General features: G+C 42.3%; 1 long non-coding RNA gene across 2 annotated transcripts in view; it reads right to left on the bottom strand.

Annotated features, from left to right (window-relative positions):
* LOC135258923 (uncharacterized) overlaps nt 1-18,800 on the bottom strand; it is a 29,657-nt gene that overhangs the window by 8,893 nt on the left and 1,964 nt on the right. The window lies entirely within an intron of this gene.

Here is an 18,800-nt window from a genome sequence, read left to right on the forward strand (position 1 = left end):
ATTGTCACCCTCGGGATTGTGGGTAAATGGCAAGCATGGATAAGGCTGAATAGCCTGTTCTCGTCATTATGTATTCCTGTTATTATTATAAGCTTTTTGATAACAATATCACGATGGTTAGCTCTGCTTTCTAAGGCCTTGAGAGAGTTTCGTGGAAAAGTCACACTGTCAGACTTAATACAAGCCATGCCTTGTCATAAATGAGGGTTTTATTTTTAAAATGTTATTGTGTGGAGGTTAATAGGTTGCATTGCCCCATTTTGTTATTTTACCATTTTATTTTGTTTCCAATGTCATTTTATCATTTTATTTTGTTTCCAATGCACTGAAGCGTTACATTACATTACATTGAAGCTGTGTGTTGAGTAATTATCCAGGGTACTTTACTGGTCTCTCTCCCCACCAATTTCCTTTTCCAGTTTAATACGTTTTAAAAGCCTGCTTTTTACTTATTTATAAGTATTGAGCCTACATTCATAAGTTAATGTTTGATTTCTTATTTTGTTTCTGCAAGCAATTTCATACATTTAATTAATCTTAAATCATACTTACAGCTGGTGTTGGCTCATAGGTTGACTCCAGTCTACAAATTTGGAATAACAATGAATAATATAAACTTGACTAATATTTTAATCCAGTATTAAATATTAGTCACTCCTATGTTCCATGTTCCTTCATATTACCTTTCACAGAGGTAACCTCTAAACCAGGGGTCCTCAATCTTACCTGAAAAGTGCTGGTGTGGGGGATTGTTTTTATTTTAGCCCATCAATAAGACGTCGGATTCAAATAATTAACTAATCATGGTCGTCAATCAAGAGCCTGATAAGTAGAATCAGGTGTTTTAGCCCTGGGCTAATACTAAGACCTGCACCCACACTGGCCCTTTTCAGATAACATGGGGGCCCCTGCTCTAAAAGACGGGATCATTAAAAGTAGATTTGCTCAACTCAGAGCTGCCACAGTCTAAATGTGACAAAACTTCTACAATCTACTCGGATGTCATACAAAATACTTTGCCCCCCACCCCCCTCAATGTTTTGCCTTCAATTTTTATCAAAGTCAGATGTATTTCACTATATGATAGAATGCCTATGTATTTTGAATAGAAATCTGACACAATAAATCTGACCCTTTTTTTTAATATATAAACAGGGAAAACCCCCTGAGTTAATTTCCCTGCCTACCATTTAAGCAAGTCTAAAACTCACTCTTCTCTAAAATGAAATCCTTTGGTCAATAACACCCTGTGACTTGCGCATAATGCAAATGAGAGGTATGAAAGAGCAAAGAGTCCAGCCTGTAATTCCCTTTATTATGAACAAACCGTTTCCCCCACCCACTCACCCTGTCCGCAGACAAACTCTTACAAACATTTACAGTAAAGCTTACACTAATGAAGACTGTCCAATGCATCTACAGTTCTCGTGATGAGTACCTTCTCAAAATATTTCCCCTTAAAAGGACGCAAATCACATTACATTACATTACATTTATTTGGCAGACGCTTTTATCCAAAGCGACGTACAAAAGGCGCATTTCATGGTCATGGTCATCACTATAGAGAAATACTAAAATGAACTCCAGACAAAGCCCAGACAAAGAGCTCCTGTGCAAGTTAAACACATACAACAGCCCTGATTAATGTTAGATGGAATGTCCAAGTGCACTCATTAAGGTGGGTTTGTAGGTGGATATATTTTGTCTGTTATTGGCATAATCGTGGAGAGAATGGTTTACTTTTTTTTTTTTTAAAGTAACAAAGTAAAGGATATTTTCTGTCAAATCATTTAACCATTTCAAAATGAAAACCAAAAACAATACACCATTTCATGCATAACAAAATTATATAGATAGATTTACATTTAGAGAAATGTGTACATTTTGAAAAGCAAGACTAAAGCAATTAATGAAGAAACAGAAAAAGGTAGGCTAACAGAAAAAGGCTATTTAAACTGTCTGTTTTTTATCTTGCACAGATTAACATTTTACATACAAGCATGTAAGAATATGTTTAATTAAAAAGAAACAAGACAATGTTATGCTTGGATTTCCCATGAAAATGTTAATAATAATTAAAAATAATTCAAGTATATGAAACTCTCAGGAGAGAAAAAATACAAATGTTACGTTTTATTCTAATAATCTTTTTAACATAATCAACATCAAATTATATTGAGCAAAAATAATTATTTTCATTCCCAGCATTTGGTTGATTGCTGAAGCATGGAATTTGGCTAGCAAGCAAAAGAATTAGTCCAAATTGGGAACACATTAAGCCAGCTTGAGGAAACAAAACTCATCATATTACTAAAGCATTTTCCAATCTACTTTCCACCTCCCCCATTAAAGGCAATAATATAAAATACAAATATGTTTTGGCCAGAAAAAGCTGCCCACCACTTAGCAACTGCAGAATCCACTCGAACAGGCACAGTGGGAGTGCCCCTGTATTTCTGACACACGTGGTTAGTTTTTGGCCGGGGGGGGGGTGTGTGATCTACACAGAAGATACCCGCACTCCCCATTGTGCTTTGCTTCGGAGGCACACATGGATGAAAGGCTAAACTATTTTTTTTCTCTCTCCAGATTTTAGGTTTGATAACTGTGGGCGGGGTTAATGGTGCATGGTGTTTACCTGGAGGTGCCGCCTGCCCCCGGCAAGAGCTCGTCTCACCTGTGCACAACTGAGTCACCCTCCTGAGTCACTCTCCAAAATAATGTATCTATTCAGCGAACAAGAGAAGCTCATTACGGTTATGAAATCACCATTATATTTTCGGGGCTGAATCATAGAATATACAATAATAATAATAATAATAATAATAATAATAAAAATAATAATAATAACCATCCGTAGTTCTCATCTTTACCGATATAGTGCTTTTCAAGCTCGGCACTCAAAGCACTTCATAGCAAGAATAGAACAAAGAAAATATAATAAATTGACAAACATAAAAAAACATAAGGAAGTTGTAAAAGCAGGACATACAACAAGAAGTAACATAACAGGTAACATGTACATACAAATACAGAAAATAAAAGTGACTCAGTAAGACAGCCAAGGTTTTTAGTATCACTTTAAAACTAGATAAGGAAGGGGCTGACCTAATATTGTCTCACAAGTTATTACAAAGGTTTGCTATAGGCTAATCTGCCTTTGGACTACGTGACTTTTGGGAACACAAATTAAACAGTTCTTGGCCTAAAGTTACTAAGAGCATACGCATCAATATTTGGTTTTGAAATAGCTGAGTAACCACACTGTCTTGAAGTATTTAGAAACTCTCCCAGTAGCTGTTCATGACTGAGAGAATGCAGTTACATACAGAATCAAACACATCTTTGATAAGTCCTGTAATGCTGCAATATAAGGAACAAGAAGAAGAGAACGTACCAAAAGTTGTCATTGCCATTTTGTAGCTTGAGGGCACCAAACTTTCCATTAGACAAAAGGTTTTCAATTACTAGCACTGAACAAGACTTCTTATTGCTATTCCTGGATATACAGACAAATGTTGCAGTTTTCATAGTTTTATGACATTTTAGCATATGGCCTTTCATAATACCATTATAAACGCTATATGCAGACCAGAAGCTTTCCGTTTATTCCGTTCTATTTCTACTCTCTTTAATAAAGACTTTCCTTTACCTATAGCAATATTTTTTCCCCAAGAATGCAGCTTAGCATTGTTATTACATGGTAGCAAGGTCAATGTACAATTACATTTGGAATTAAATCTGATTTTATTAGCAACTCCTCTGGAGAGTACTAATCACTGAGAGTACTGGAGGGAATACACACAAGGAATAGACATGAAAACCTTTCAGCTGTGGATGGGGTTAAATTGACACTGCGGAAACAGGATTTCTAACCAAGTAAGGATAAGAACAAGCGAAAAATAATCTCAGGTGGTCAGGAATTGTTGTCTTCCTTTCTGTAACATGGACAAAATCCAGGGTGAGTTCTGAAGAAACTCATGTGAAATCATGCGGGTGGTTTCTGAATAAAGTACACGCAGACACCCCCTCCCCCGTCCCAAAAACGAAACTCCCCCGAACCCCCGTCCTGTGAGTACGTGCTGCGGATCAGCACCACAGAGAGCTACTGCCAGCCTCAGCCCTTTCGCTGGTCTTGCCTGTTTTCAGTTTGCGGGTAGCTGACCAGTCCCTGGCTACTTGCTTACCACGTGGGTTTTTTTTTTTTTCGTTTGACCTGGTCGCTAACGAAACGGCGCGGACTGCGCGGGTGGGACTGAATGAGGAGGAGAGGAGCAGACGAGCCTGCCCAGGCTCACATTAACGCACAGCCGAGCACCGCTGCTGAGTCACAGGACACCGCGACCTCAGCGGGAGAATCAAATCAATCACGTATGGGCGGGTCGGGCATTTCGTGTGACCCTCCCAGGTTGTGAACCCACAGCCTTTCCGGTGTCACGATACGGTTTGCCCACAGTCGTGGTATGACTGGGGGAAAAAAAAAGACGGTTGAACAGTGAGAGGGCCTTTCACGACCTACCGTCCGCAACACATCTACGCCCACTTCCCTCCCATCGCCTCTCTTATTGAAGTTAATCAGCCCATAAAGTGCTCAGCTGGCCTTCACCGTAGAAACAAGGGCTGCAGTCAGACTGAAACTGTCTCTGCCTTCATCCCAAAGCACTGCACACACTGGGGCTGGTGAAGATGGAATTGTGGGTGGGGGTGGGGCATTTCCAATTCAAGATTCCCATAAGCCAACGACTCATTGAAAAAAAAACTGTGAGGAACATAAACACACGTAAGCAGAGTGAATCTGTTATACAGGGGACAGGGGCATCAAACGAAATCCTGAGGGGGCCACAGGGGGTCTGAGGGTTTTTGTGGTTTCCTTTCAGTTGTGGTTTCCTACCAATTAAGGCCTTGAGAACAAGGTGTGCGGCGGACTCATTCGCCAGTCAATGACGTACATGAACCACTGGTGCTGAAAACGCCCCAAAACCCAGCAGACACTGCGGCCCTCCAGGACTGGAGTTGGACATCCATGCTGTTATTACTGTTTATTAGTATACATGTAAAAACAACAGCCGCTTTCTTCCACGGACTGCTTTTGCATAGTGGTAGTAGTAGCAGCAGCAGTAGAACGTTCCAATAATCTGCTTCTACTGATCATCCATTATCTGTAGTCACCTGTGACACCACCTTAAGTATGACTACCCACCAGAGAAAAAAATAAGTGGCGCATAATGAATTCAAAAACACATATCCACAAAATAGTGCAATACATCACAAAGCGTTCTTTAATGGCTACTACGCAAGTCAACAGCTTGAAGGCACATCCTGTCCAGTTTCACACTGGCCGTCTATTGGCCATCCATCATCTCACTGCACGCCAAAAAAACTTGGAATTATTACATGAGCAATTTTCAAAATCACCTTATCTGCTTACAAGTACTGTTATCTTGTGTGCTGTGTGTTTAGCTTCTAGTTATATTTAGGCTCAATGTGATTCACTCTGTGGTAAACACAAACAATGTCTCCCCAACCTTTTCCGCTATAATCAAGCAACCCGACCATCTCTCTCTCTCTCTCCCCCGGTCTCTCTCACGCTCTCCGTTCAGCGAAACTGAATTACGTTAATAATTCTACTTTTATTCAGCTTTTAGACAAACAGCGAGGGTACTTGTAGTGCTGTGACACATCCATAGAGCCAAAAGAACCTGAGCGACAACCAACACTCACATAAGCCAGATCGAGACAGAGCCCAGAAGCAGCGTGAAAGAAAGCTTGTGGCATCAAACTGCCCATAATCTTCAACAACGATCTCCATTACTTTTCTACCCTTCTTTCTATTCTATTCATCTCTTTATTTGAAGTTGGGAGTCCAGCGACTGAAAACCGTTACAGCTGGGTGCAGCAATTGAGAAAATTAATTGCATGCATGTAACTCTTTTGCAACAGTGGTTTTCTAGAATTAGTGCTTGGCAAATTAAACAATGTGCACAGACCCAAGAATACACTGTATGACAATACGGACGCCTGCACCGAGTCGCTGATGCCATCTAATGGCAGTATTGTGTGCCACACCTTACAGAAGGACTCCTTTATAACTGAATTGTGCAACAGAAACACACTTCAAAATCTCAGCTGCAGAAGAAAATCTTCTTAAATATACACTTAAATATAAAGCAATTTTGCCGCTTGACAGTTGGTGAAATAACTGAAATGTGACCTGATTATGAATATATGTTGGAGTTACATAATATACAGTGCTTTTTTCAGATTGCATCAAGCATGTTTTTGAGCCTTCCTGTAGCTCTTCAGCACGGTGACTTTTGAGTCTGTATTACAGTAACTCCTATGGCAGTGACCTAATTATGTCATTTTAAAGCTTTGGTAGTGCCGTAAAATATTGTCTGAAATACAGATTCTCCTGTACTGGCCATCATAAGGTCACAACTAATGTAATGTTTAAGTACTTTTTTTATCAGGAGAGATTTTGACACTGAGACACAAAAAACAATGCAAAGGGCCTCCCAATAAGTGTAAACTGCTCCGTGTGTGTAAGAGGGTTAAAAGCTCTGTTTGGGGCTGTGCTGAGAGTACGAAATGGCTGAATGCCTCTGATCCAGACGGTTCTGACTGCAGAGAAGGTTAAACCTCCATGTTTTCCGGCTGCGCTGCGTGCGTTAAAGGGTTAAGCGATGATGCCACTCCAGTTTAGACAGTCAAATTGCTTTTGGTTGGAGTGAGCTATTTATGTGACCATAAAGCCCAGGGAGAGAGAGACTGCAATCAAAATGGTTTTGATCATGTTCCAAAGCCAGACGCACCAGACAGGTCTGTGGGCGTGACCGCACCGAAGAGGAGGGAATTATTCCAACTGTTCGATTTGGCCGCGGACGCAGTCTGCTGCGCTCAGATCTCTCAGACTAACCCAAGGATGACCGGGTCTAGACCGACAACCATTTTGGGGTTTATGCCGATAACTCCATGGAAGATTTTCATAATAGGCCCAGGTTCTCACATGCTACTGTTGCCGGATAGAATTACGAGATAACAGAGCTGACGACAAGTCTGTTCCTGATTAAAATGCAGAGGGAAAGGTGAGGTGCATCTGTGTCTCGACCCGACTCCATCTCCTACAATTCTGTATTCCTGATGGATGAAGGCAGAACATCACAACCCAAAATGGCTACATCTCCCACAGTGCCACACACAAAATGAGAGAGAGGAGGGAAGGTTCAAAAATCTTAAGACATGGCACCCATCAAACCTGTATCTGTTATTATTCCAGCACAATCAACTATCTGATCTATAACTTGGCACAAAAGGGAATGTTTAACTTGCAACGACAGCCTAACATCTGGTGTGATTTTATAGGTCTTTGATTAATACCATCGAGAACACCACATCCACATGTCCATTTTGTTTAAACAAGAAAATATATCAGCAAAGGCACACTACTGCACGTTACACAGCACCTGCTAGTTCCGAATATCCTCAATTTTAGTGTCCACTAATGTTCCACTGCAGTGCCATGTAAGAGTGAAGGCTATTGCATAACGCTCGCAGTGTTATGCAAAAGCTGCTTGTGGCCAAGTAGAAGCCGCAGTGATGGGAATGCATTGGCAAGGCGACAGTCATTTAGCCGGGCCAGCAAACACGAACGATCCTGACCAGCCCGACACAGGGAGCCATCCTCTGCACAAGCAAAACTGTGCAAACAGCAGGTCTGACCTCATTACTGCATAGGGCAGCACATCTGAACACACGGCATTGCTGTGAGAAGACGCCTTTTTTTGCACGATGCGAGATTGCAGCGTTCACGGGGTTAATCTCGTAATATCACCGCGTTACCATAGCTACGTTAAAATGTTCCAGGTGGAGGTGGGAAAAGATGTGTGTTTGAAGAGGTGCAGACCAGATAGAAATGGCCAGGCGATAAACATGAAGCAAAGCACGGGATAAAACCCCACACGGAGGAACGAACAGACAGCCCCAGTCCAGAAACCAGAAACCGCCAACCTGGACCTCCTCCGTGCGCCGTGCGGATGTTTGCATTTAAAGGCGTACCGTACCGCAAACGGCCGGACAGAATCCACGTCACGCGACATGTATGCGATAAAGCGAGCAGACGGTTATGTAACGGATACCAGAGCTCGGCGTCCCGTGCTAACAGCCGAAAGGCTGTGGGGAGTGGGCGGAGCCTGAGATCAGCAGACAGCGCGGGCAGGAAAGGCGATGCCACGCCGATGTTTACTACCCGGGCGCTGACCCCGCCCTGCAGCGGCTGGGATCCGCTCCGCGCCGCGCCGCGCCGCCCGCTGGGTCTGACGATGCAAGAGATCAACCGGCGGACATGTTACTTCCCCCCCCCCCCCCGAAACGCAACGCAGACTGTCAGTCACAGACCACACCTCTCCTGTGAGAGAGAGACAAACAGCATCCCAAAACTGTCGAATTTAGAATTTACATTTAACAAACAAATACAAAAGATGCAAGATACAAGTGTTACATGAAAGTGATTCTAGATTGGGGGGTAGCCCTGCACAAGAGTGTAGTGTTGAAGTTAGTTATGGTAGAGCCTGAAGAGATGAGTCTTCAGACCATGACGGAAAATGGGGAGGGAATGGGGAGCTTGTTCCACCACTGGGGTGCTAGGGTGGAGAAGGTGCACAGCCGGGACGAACGAGAGACTTCCTTCTAAGAAAAGGGCTGCCAGTGTAACGTTATTCAAGTGAGAGGGGAAGAGACGTGAGGTCTCGGTGCTGGTGCAGGCACTCCGGAGTTCAGCGATAATTTGGCAGTAAGCAAAGCCATGTGATCAATTATACAACAAGCGACTGTTTATACGATGTGCAAAACAATAACATGGTGCTGTTATGGATAAGTCTGGAGGAAATGAAACGCAGCCACACAAACAACACCAAGACCAATGACGGAGCAAAACAACGTCCTACTTGTACAGTGCGGGTTGACGGATTTCTTTCTTTCTTTTTTTTTGTATATCTTGCAGCTTATCTTTAGGCCACAGAACAAAGATTAGAATAGATCAGCATTTAAAGACGCAGAACACGAACACACACACACACACACACACACACACACACACAAATAACAGCCTGAAACAGAAACAGGTAATCCCAGCTAACAAAACGTTCTCAGAACGTTGCAGGCATGTAGTGGTAATGTTATAACGTTGACAAAACATTCCAGTAAAATTGTGAGAACATTTTGTGTTCACTGGGAAGAGCAGAATAGCTGCCAAAACGCTTAAGGGAAAAGAGCAGTGGGAGGTGCCAGGTAATCATAATTTAAGAGGCGCTGGTCCATGCAAACAACATTCTTAAAAATATGGATCAACCAAATGTGTGTGCATTTCTGAAGAATATGGTAAACATAAAACATTGTCCTAGTAGTAAAATACAGGTATACACTGCATCTGAGAGATACGTTTTCATTCTCTGCCAGTAAAACTGCACTCCTTGAACCGTGCACTAGAAAATGAACTTGATGGGGATTCACCTGGTATTCAGCTTCAGAATACAATCTGAAATACATCAGTTTTATTCAAAGATTGTCAAGATGGAGATGGACATTAGAGGAGCTTAGGGTATTGTGAAAGACGTTTTGTTTCTTCTTGTATTACATGTAAGAGTCTGATTGACCTCATCCAGTAGTTTGACAGTCCAGGAGGGCTGGGGGGTATTTCACGAAGCAGGGTTACTGAGTTAACTGGATAACTGCCCTGGGTAAAACCCGGAACAGCTCTTTTTACTTCAGTCCATGTTCCAGATTTGGGAGGGGTTCCGGGTTTTACTTGGTGCAGTCATCCTGCTAACTCAGTAGTAATCGTGCTTCATGGAACTGGGCCCAGAATTCACATAATCTACAATAACAATAGCGAACAAATGCATAGTGAACATGTTCAACACAACAGGTTCACAGCAAGGTCAAAACAATAAACCAGCAATGTATTAAAACACACAATGTATTAAAAATGTAAGAAAAACTGATTACAATCGATCAACGTAAATAAGTCTTGATGTAGAAAACTTTCCACTTGATCCAATTCAAGTTTTGAGGAAAATGGACAAATGTCTTTGGATCAACAGCGTAAAAATGTGTCTTCTGATGGGCAGGGTTTCACATCCATGCAAATATGGAAGAGAAAGAAGAGAAAGTAAATAACCTGACATTCAACTATGAAACGTAGAACTTTGGACTTTTCGCCTTTACTTTAAAGTTCGATATTCACAGATGTCCCAGATTTATTTTTGAGCCCCTACCACGGTGTATTTCACTGCATAATATTCTTAACACAGTAGAACAGGTTGCACATTTCAAAATCAATTTCCCATCTATTTAGAGAGAAACTGTTTTACATTATCGTGACAGACATTCTAAGTTAATTTTGAGCTACACTGTCTAATGCATTTCACTGAGTCTGATACACGACAGACACAAGTGTCAATGGACACAAACGCTGAACCGTCGTTCTTCTTACGTGTCTGATTAAGTGGCAATTAAATGATTAGCCGAGATGATTGCTGTGGCCTGAAATAGGGGCTCAATCGACCCCTCGCTGGTAGAGGACTGAAATACATGCAAAATAACACGATATTTTATCCGAGCCCCAGCAATTACCGAAGCTGCAGCTGCTGTCTCTTAACAGGCAGGGTGCTTTGGGCTCCAGCCAAAGGCCCGCGTAACCACTTCTCGTTTCTCTGGAAGTGGAGTCTCTGGGCCGAAGCCTTCGCCTTTGCCTTAAAGGTGTACTTCAACCAAAAAGACAAGTCTTTTCTTAATTCTGCATTAGTACACCACAGTCTGGCCATATCAACAAAGCATACGACCCCCCCCCCCCTTCCCCCCTTCCCGCACTCCACCCTGAATATCACTTCGTTAAGCATCGTCATGATACATCACACTCATAACAGACAAGTGCATACCTACTTTTAGGTTCTGTGTAACACGGCCCCGAAGCTTATGCATGCGATTGCCCTTGACGCACTTGCCCATGGGCATTGCAATAACAATATCAATACGTGACTGCGTTTAACGAGAAGCAGGTGATGCCACATTACCCATCACTGAAACCTGCAGCTACTCCATCCCAAATTCTCCACCCGATGGTAACACGGGGTTCCAAACATCAATAAGAAAACCTGGAAGTTCTTTTCCTTTATATAGTTACATAATATACAAAAGCACGGATACAGAAACCAAGAACATGGCGAGGACTGGAGCTCATGGGCTCAGCCCCAGGAGAAAGTCTGCAGCTATTCGGGGTAAGAGACAGAGCGTACTTTGTCTTGCGTTTGGCGTGAGGGAGATCCATCGGAGCACCTACCTCCCTCAGCACCACCCTTTCTCAACCCACACTTCACCCTGAGGGACAGAGGGGACACTGCCTGCGAACAGCTAACCTTGATGCTCTTCTGTCCCTCTCAATACAGACATTTAAAAAAAAAAAAAGAAAATCTGTCCATATTTGAATCATGATTCTCCCAGACTAGCATTAGTGAATTCCCCGCAATTCCCGCAGGGGGTTTTCACATTAAATCCGTTCATTAATAACGAAATTACACAGCTGTGGCCGTCCCTTTCGACTCAGCTGAGTGAGTAAAGATGAGGTGGCTCACTTCTGGGATTCCCTCCCAGACCTTGCCCAGGAAGAGAACCTTGGCTGGGGCTGAGGCGCTGTTAGATCGCAGCAGGAGGACGGACGGTCCACCAGCGCAGCATGCTAACACAGACTGCTAAGCACCGCAGAGCAAGCACAGAACAGTGCTGCTATGCAGGCCAGCTATAAATACACACACCGTAGCACAACAGGCCCTCCGCAACAGGAGGTTTTTGGATGGCTATACTGCTGTATCACTTTTGCCGCGGGGCTTTAACTCTGCTTACGGTGCGTGACTCGGGTCTCCTGGCCGAGAGACGTCGATTAGCAAAGACGTGCCACCTGCTCTTCAGCTGACACCCAGGAGCAGAATGTCGGTGTTACTGATGTGAACGACGCACAATATTCGAGACCGTTTTTCTCTTTCCGAACCACGAGAATAAGCAACAGCTTCGGAAGTTAACGTACAATGCTTGGTTTTTTTTTTTTTTTTTTTTTTTTAGCCGAAAGGTTTGGTTTCCTGGTGAGAATTCAAAGGTCTCTGAAAATGGCGGACAGGAAGCAATCTACTGAAATTATACAGTAGGAATCGGTCAAAAATCACCTTCCTCCACGGCTGAGGTGGCCTGTTGAGGAAAGCCCCACAGAATTGCCGTATATTTCATGATACTCCTTTCAGTTATCGCCCAATTAAGGCCCCAGGAAATGCAGAAAATAGGTTTACACACTGGGTTTCATGGTAATTTTTACAGTAACCATATTTCATGCAACCTTTCAGCCCCAGCGACGCCGGAACCGAGGGCTCGCTACTGCACGCTACACGTATGGTCCATCATTGCCACATTAAGCCATTTTAACAACTCCACCGAGGGGGCCAAAGATGGAGGCTGAACGGAGGAACTGAACATCCTGTTCTTTCTCATTTGCAGCATTGTCAGCGCCCACCACCCGGGTCATTTCTCAGACAGATTCCTCTTCCACACGAGTTAGCCTCAATGCTAAATCTGCTTCTTTTCCTTCGCCGAATCTCTCTCTCTCTCTCTCTCTCTCTCTCTCTCTCTCTCTCTCTCCTTCACTGGGTCTCTCTTTGAGTCTCGACTCAAGAGTCTCTCTCTTTCTTTGGCTGCAGCTCTCTCTCTCTGCACGACGTTCACGCGTCGCTGCTCGCTTCCTTTTCGACATTAGTGGTGAAATGTAAACACAGTCACGTGGCATGCATGAAGCTCACCAGCGCAAAGGAAATGCGTGTTTTACAGCTGTCTTTTCAAAGAAATGCTGCCACATTGCCGAGACACACACACACGCTAGTGAACACACACGTACAGCCGCACAGGAAATTCAACAAAAGTGTAAAACCACTGACCTCAATTAGAGCTATTTTCTTTTGAACAGCCTTTTGATCTGTACATCATGAGGAAAACCTCTGCATTTCTTACACAGCTATTATTGTATCTCTCCAACTTAAAGGGTCTATCCAGGGATTAAAATAAAACACAAACATTACAGACCAAGGTGCTTTTGATACATCCAGCAGTGGTAAAACTCCTCAACATGAAGGAAACAAGGGCTATCAACCATATAATGCAAGAGGAAGGGGAGCAGCCTTCTTATTTTCATTTACTTTCCTTTTAACAAGAAAAACTGACATTTGGGAAAAATAAAGTTGTGGTCTGTATGGGACTTACGGGACTGAAATAATAAAAACAGATGCTTCGTGTAATACAATGTGTGCAACTGGACTGTTTTCATCCTCAATCTTTTGCTTCAACTTGGCATTGCTGCCGGGGCAACAACTTAAATGTGTCAACAGTCCCTCTTTATTTTGAATTTATTTCTTCAACGACACACCGTCAGAAAATAGTGCAATGCATCAGACACCGATAAGCAGAAGTAAGGTTTTTAAACCCCACACTTTGCTGAAAGGCTAAATCCTCTTCCTGCTAACAACAGCAATGCTAAGTGACAGCACGGTCATTGTGACGCATGAGACTGGCAATCTGTTTTTCATCGTCTGTGGGCTACAAAAAAATGCCTCTGAACTAATTGTACAGCACAGTACCGGCTATGTTTGGAAATCAGTTTGTTGTTTGTTGTGATGAGAGGGGCACAAAAATTGATAGACCAACCAAAATTCGGTGGAACACTTTTGAGTGGCTCAATATATACGTATGTACCTAACCTATAAGACATCAAGGTGAACATTTAAAAACTAAAATATAGTTTGATAGTATTTACAGTCAGCAATGAAATCATGTGTGCCCTAGCGATGTTCTTGGGTCAGTTTTCTCTCTAGAACACAATACAGCATAACATTGGCCAATACAATGACAAAAACAGCTACACATGAAATTATAGGATAAGCACTGCAGCATGTATACGATTGTACAAATGAAGGGGAAATGAGACTGCAGAGGGAAAAAAGTTCTAACATAGCGTGTCTCTACTGTTTGGATATTCAAGTACACTTCTGATTGGCAGCCTGCTAAACAGTTGCGCCGGTGATTGGTTAGAATGTAAATACTGTGTTAATTGCACAACAAACACAGGGCTCATTCAATAGCGAGAACATTCCGTTTTGTTTTGAAAGTTCTGTCTATTGAACAGGAAGTTCACTGTAAACACTTTGCCGTGTTAGCGACCCTCTTGGGGAGATGTTTTGTGGGCGTGTCGCAGTGGGTAGGAATGTTGGCTTCACTAGGTTGGTGGTGGGGTGATGTATTGAAGTGAGTTAATATATGTAATTAGCCACAATGTAAAGAACGCAAACAAGTGTCCTCTCAGTCACCAACCCTGCAACATACTGAATCCGGATGTTAAGTGCAGTGTCCTGTTTCTCTTTTGACACATACATGGAACATTTAACCATTCTTCAATACACCAATATTCTCCAACTGATCAATATCAAACCCTCCTCTAGTCAGCAATATGAGATCTCAGGATGGTCAAAAAAAAAAAAAAACTCTTTAAAATCTCATCTAAATAATTAGGCTTATTATCATAACATTTGTTTTATTTTCATCATGAATAATATAACTTCTAGAAAATGCTGATAGTGATTGTACAGGGTTGTCTTTTAAGTTCACTATTTTAAAGGTACTTTTTGGAGGGCCATACAAATACTGCAAGATCCTGTAAACACAGCCGATTAATTTAATGATTTCATGAAGCAGGAGTACAAGTATCTACTCCAGTGTGCTGGACCATTGGCTCTGAGTCAAGTTATGAAACAAAATTTTTTTATTACGTAATCTTTTCATAGCACAAAAGCACGCTGGATCCCATCTGTGCTGCGGGAAATAGCAGTGCTTCCTTTAAACAGGTCGGTCAACTGAGAACTGAAGTCTCTTGCAGTGCTAACCTGGGGACTCAAAGTGGGTAGGAATGCAAGGGACTGTGAAGCCAGTTGGATATTGGGGGTGATTATGTGTCCAAGTGTACAGTTCCTTTGTAGGAATTTCACCAAGGCACTGGGGTTGACATCCCTTACTCGTACAAAAAATGGCAAGGGATCTTCAACAGCCATAGTGAGGCAGACCTTGGTTTAGTTTCGCATCTGAAGGATGGCACCTCCTACAGCACAGAGCTCTGATCGCTGTGTTGGGGCACAGGATTTATGTTAGGACCCAGGGGAAGAATGCCCCGACCGGCCCAGCAACAACTCTTCCACCAGCAACCTGGTTTACCCAGAAAGTCTCTCATCCAAGTACCAACCAAGCCCACACTTGCCTAGCTTCCCTACTAAACCACAAGAAAGGTACGTGGTGGTACTGCAGGCTGGCCATGTGACTGATCTCCTCAAATATCCTGGAGAACTGTCATAGGGCATAGGGGCCAATCCCTCCTGTCCAATCACAGCTGAAGATGAGAGGAAACACCATAGCATGTGAACAACAAGAAGGCGTTCCTCACATAACCATGGGTCACTGAAAGAGGAATAGAATTCGAAGGGGTCAGGATATCCTATGTCTAATAACTGGATTAACTAGACAACTGTCTATGAAGTTTTCCATGGGCCTTCACACTGACATGCACCTTATCCAGGAAAAGCCCACTGTTTTCTATTTTACAAACCGTGGTTGGGGGAGGGGGGGGGGGGGGGGGAGAGAACAAGGAGGCTGCCAAGCTATCCATTCCTCTTTCAGGAAACAGTGAGTAACCCATTGTTTCCTTTCATTTTGAAATGGACTACCAGGCTTTCGGGAACATACACAAATTGTCATGCAGGAACCCCCAAGGGACACAGCGCTTTCAGTAGCATCATTACTCAGATAGGGGTTTTCAGCATGGACTAAAAACCTCTACATGCTATGAGGCCAATGGCAGAGAAAAACAAAAACAACATTTTGCAATCAATGGGTGATTCCCAGAACCAGGAACTCTGGAGAGGTGTGGGGACTTCCCAGGGCCCATGCAAAGAGCAGGGAAGGTACGAGCCTCAATGGCTAGATCTTCCTTCCAGAGTGGTCCAACACACGCACTGAGCGAGGTAGGTGGTGGAGACTTACAGTTCAGCACCGAATACAGCCACTTGGGGAACGCTCACGGTACGAGCAGGAGAAAAGGTTTCGTGTTTTTTGACTTGATCCTCCGGGAATGACTCGCACACATACCGAGCGAAGTTGGCGGGGGGATACTTATAGCTCATGCACCGAGCGGAGACACTTGCTCAGGGACTTTGAGCGCGGTAGGAACAGGAGGAAAGGTCGACGCTTTCAACTTGATCCTCCGGAGCAGCTCACACACACACTTAGGCTATAGCTCAGCACTAAACGGAGACACCTGTTCAGAGACCGAGCGCTCAGTATGAACAGGGGCAGGAGTCGGAGTGAGTTATGCAGGTAGAAATCGATGGGAAAAAGGGCAGACAGACACTTGGCACTTACCTTAGCTAATGAATCAGGGAAGTGAGAGAATTCGCTAGGCTACCACAGCCTTCCCACTCATTGGTTCTCTGCACTTAGCAAATAAGTGACATTCACCGCATGTGAAACACAGCACCCACTCCTGAAAGTAGGCAACTACACTTATTTTGGAGAAATATACCACATACTACTAGCTTCAGCTGCTTGAGGAACTTTGTGTATCGTATTAGCGAAGCTAATAACAGAGCATAGTATACAGTTGTGCCAGTTACGTAGGCACAGTAAAGAGGCTGGATAAAGCTCACACAAGGGTCAAGGGGCAGGTGCATCTGACAAACAGTTGTCAAATCAAGCCAGTCATTCGCCATGAGATATCCAAAACTCCTGGCAGTCAATTAAAAAATGAAGGGGAACATAAATGTAATGTACATCCCTAGCCGTCAGTTCTGATCAATTACAACTGAGAAAGGAAGGGATATAACGATTTCATAACAAGCAGTCTCTCTATGTCAGTGACAGCTGAGAATAGCATGGAAGGCTGTGTCAACCAATCACAGCTGCTAGAGCAAAAGGGACTTATTCCACTGGCAAAATGTTTTATGTGTTGAATGTTCCATCTATGTCATATGGAAAAGTAACATTTAAATACACGGCAGGAATTTCAAAATCAATTTAAATATACTCTGTAATATATGTAGGAAATACAAAAATTAACATGTATTTCAATATATTTTTTAATAAAATTCTCATGCATTTTAATATAATAGTGTTGTGAAGCAGAAATACAGTACTTGACATAAATATGAAAATGTGGCAAATTTTGAAAATGTAAACATTTTCACAATTTATTTGAAATGTATGTAAATATATTGTGTAAAATATATATTTGCAAAAACCATATATACTTCTAACTATGTAAAAATTAAAATGTAACATATATTAAAATACTAGCAGTTCCCATACATCATTTTTCCAAATGTGATTAAACAAGAAGTTTGCTCTGAACAATTTGCTACATTTTGCAACACTCTTCCAGAAATGTTTTGGTGGGCTTATCATGGGTCGATCTGCGGATGTTAGTGAAAATTTTCAGTTTTGTGATATGGGTGAATTGTTGCACTGAGCGAGTCTCTCATATATAGACCATTTTAAACTGTATGTTCCTGTGGTCCTTGTGCTTATTTTTCTACATTTGTTTACAAAGCCAGCAATATAACAACCTATTTAATCAGTTATTTCATGGATCTGCAATCACTCTCTTTGAATATCACCAGTCATATCACATTGGGGATATTTCTCTAGCAGGCTGACAGCAAGACACTTGCAATGTGAGGCTACATAACAGGTAATCCTGCTGAATCAATCACAGCTGAGGACACATAAGACCCCATAGCAAGCAGCCACAAATCCTACTCTTCATTTCAAAAGCCAACTGTTCTCCGGTTATCCTTTTGAAGTAGAACCTTATCCTGTTGACATTTGACAAAATGAATTCATGTAACAATGAATGGCGAAGGACAAGAGAATAGGAGCAGAAGGGTAAAAAATAAATAAAACATTTGCACATAGTTTTTCCCAACATCCCTTGTGACTAGAGTTGTTTCAATTTATGCTAAGGTAGAATGTGCAAGTGTGATGCCAGTGGTCTCTAAGCTAGACTCAGCTGTCAGAACATGTAAAAGCTGCTTGTGTCAGCCCTACTCTTCAAAACTTGGGGATAGGTCTGATGACCAAATAATGTCACATCCACATCTTCACAAAAATGTGTAACTGAAAGCCGGGGGTCTTTACTTACTACTGCAAAAAAAAAAGAAAAAAGAAAAAAAAAATTAAGATGTTAATTAAGATGTTGCTGAACGCAACCAGTTGGTCATGCCATATAAATGTCCCCAACCTATTCTACACCGTTACCTACACATCATACCATCTATGCATTGCATATGCATACTAATAATTCAAAACTGATTTCACAAAAATAAAGCCACTTAACTGGTTGATGACAAGAAAGGACATCAGACAAAATTGTATCATATTTTAATGTTTGGCCACAACAAACCGGCCGATACAAATGTTTTTCGACGTTTAGCGCACTAGCCTCTTATTTTCTTATTTATGTCACTGGCGTTCAGCACCAACCCCGTGCAAAATCTGAGGGTTCATTCAGAATCCAAATCCACATGATTCCACAAGCACAATAAATATAATATTTTTTATTTTGTATAACATATATTGTTACAATGTTATTTGCAGTGAATCAAACTTTATACACACTTAACAGTTTGCCGCTGCATGAACTATCTACTGTCCATCATCCAATTAGAATGCGTTCC

This window comes from Anguilla rostrata, chromosome 7, assembly GCF_018555375.3.
Source record: "Anguilla rostrata isolate EN2019 chromosome 7, ASM1855537v3, whole genome shotgun sequence".
NCBI classification, from domain to species: Eukaryota; Metazoa; Chordata; class Actinopteri; order Anguilliformes; family Anguillidae; genus Anguilla; species Anguilla rostrata.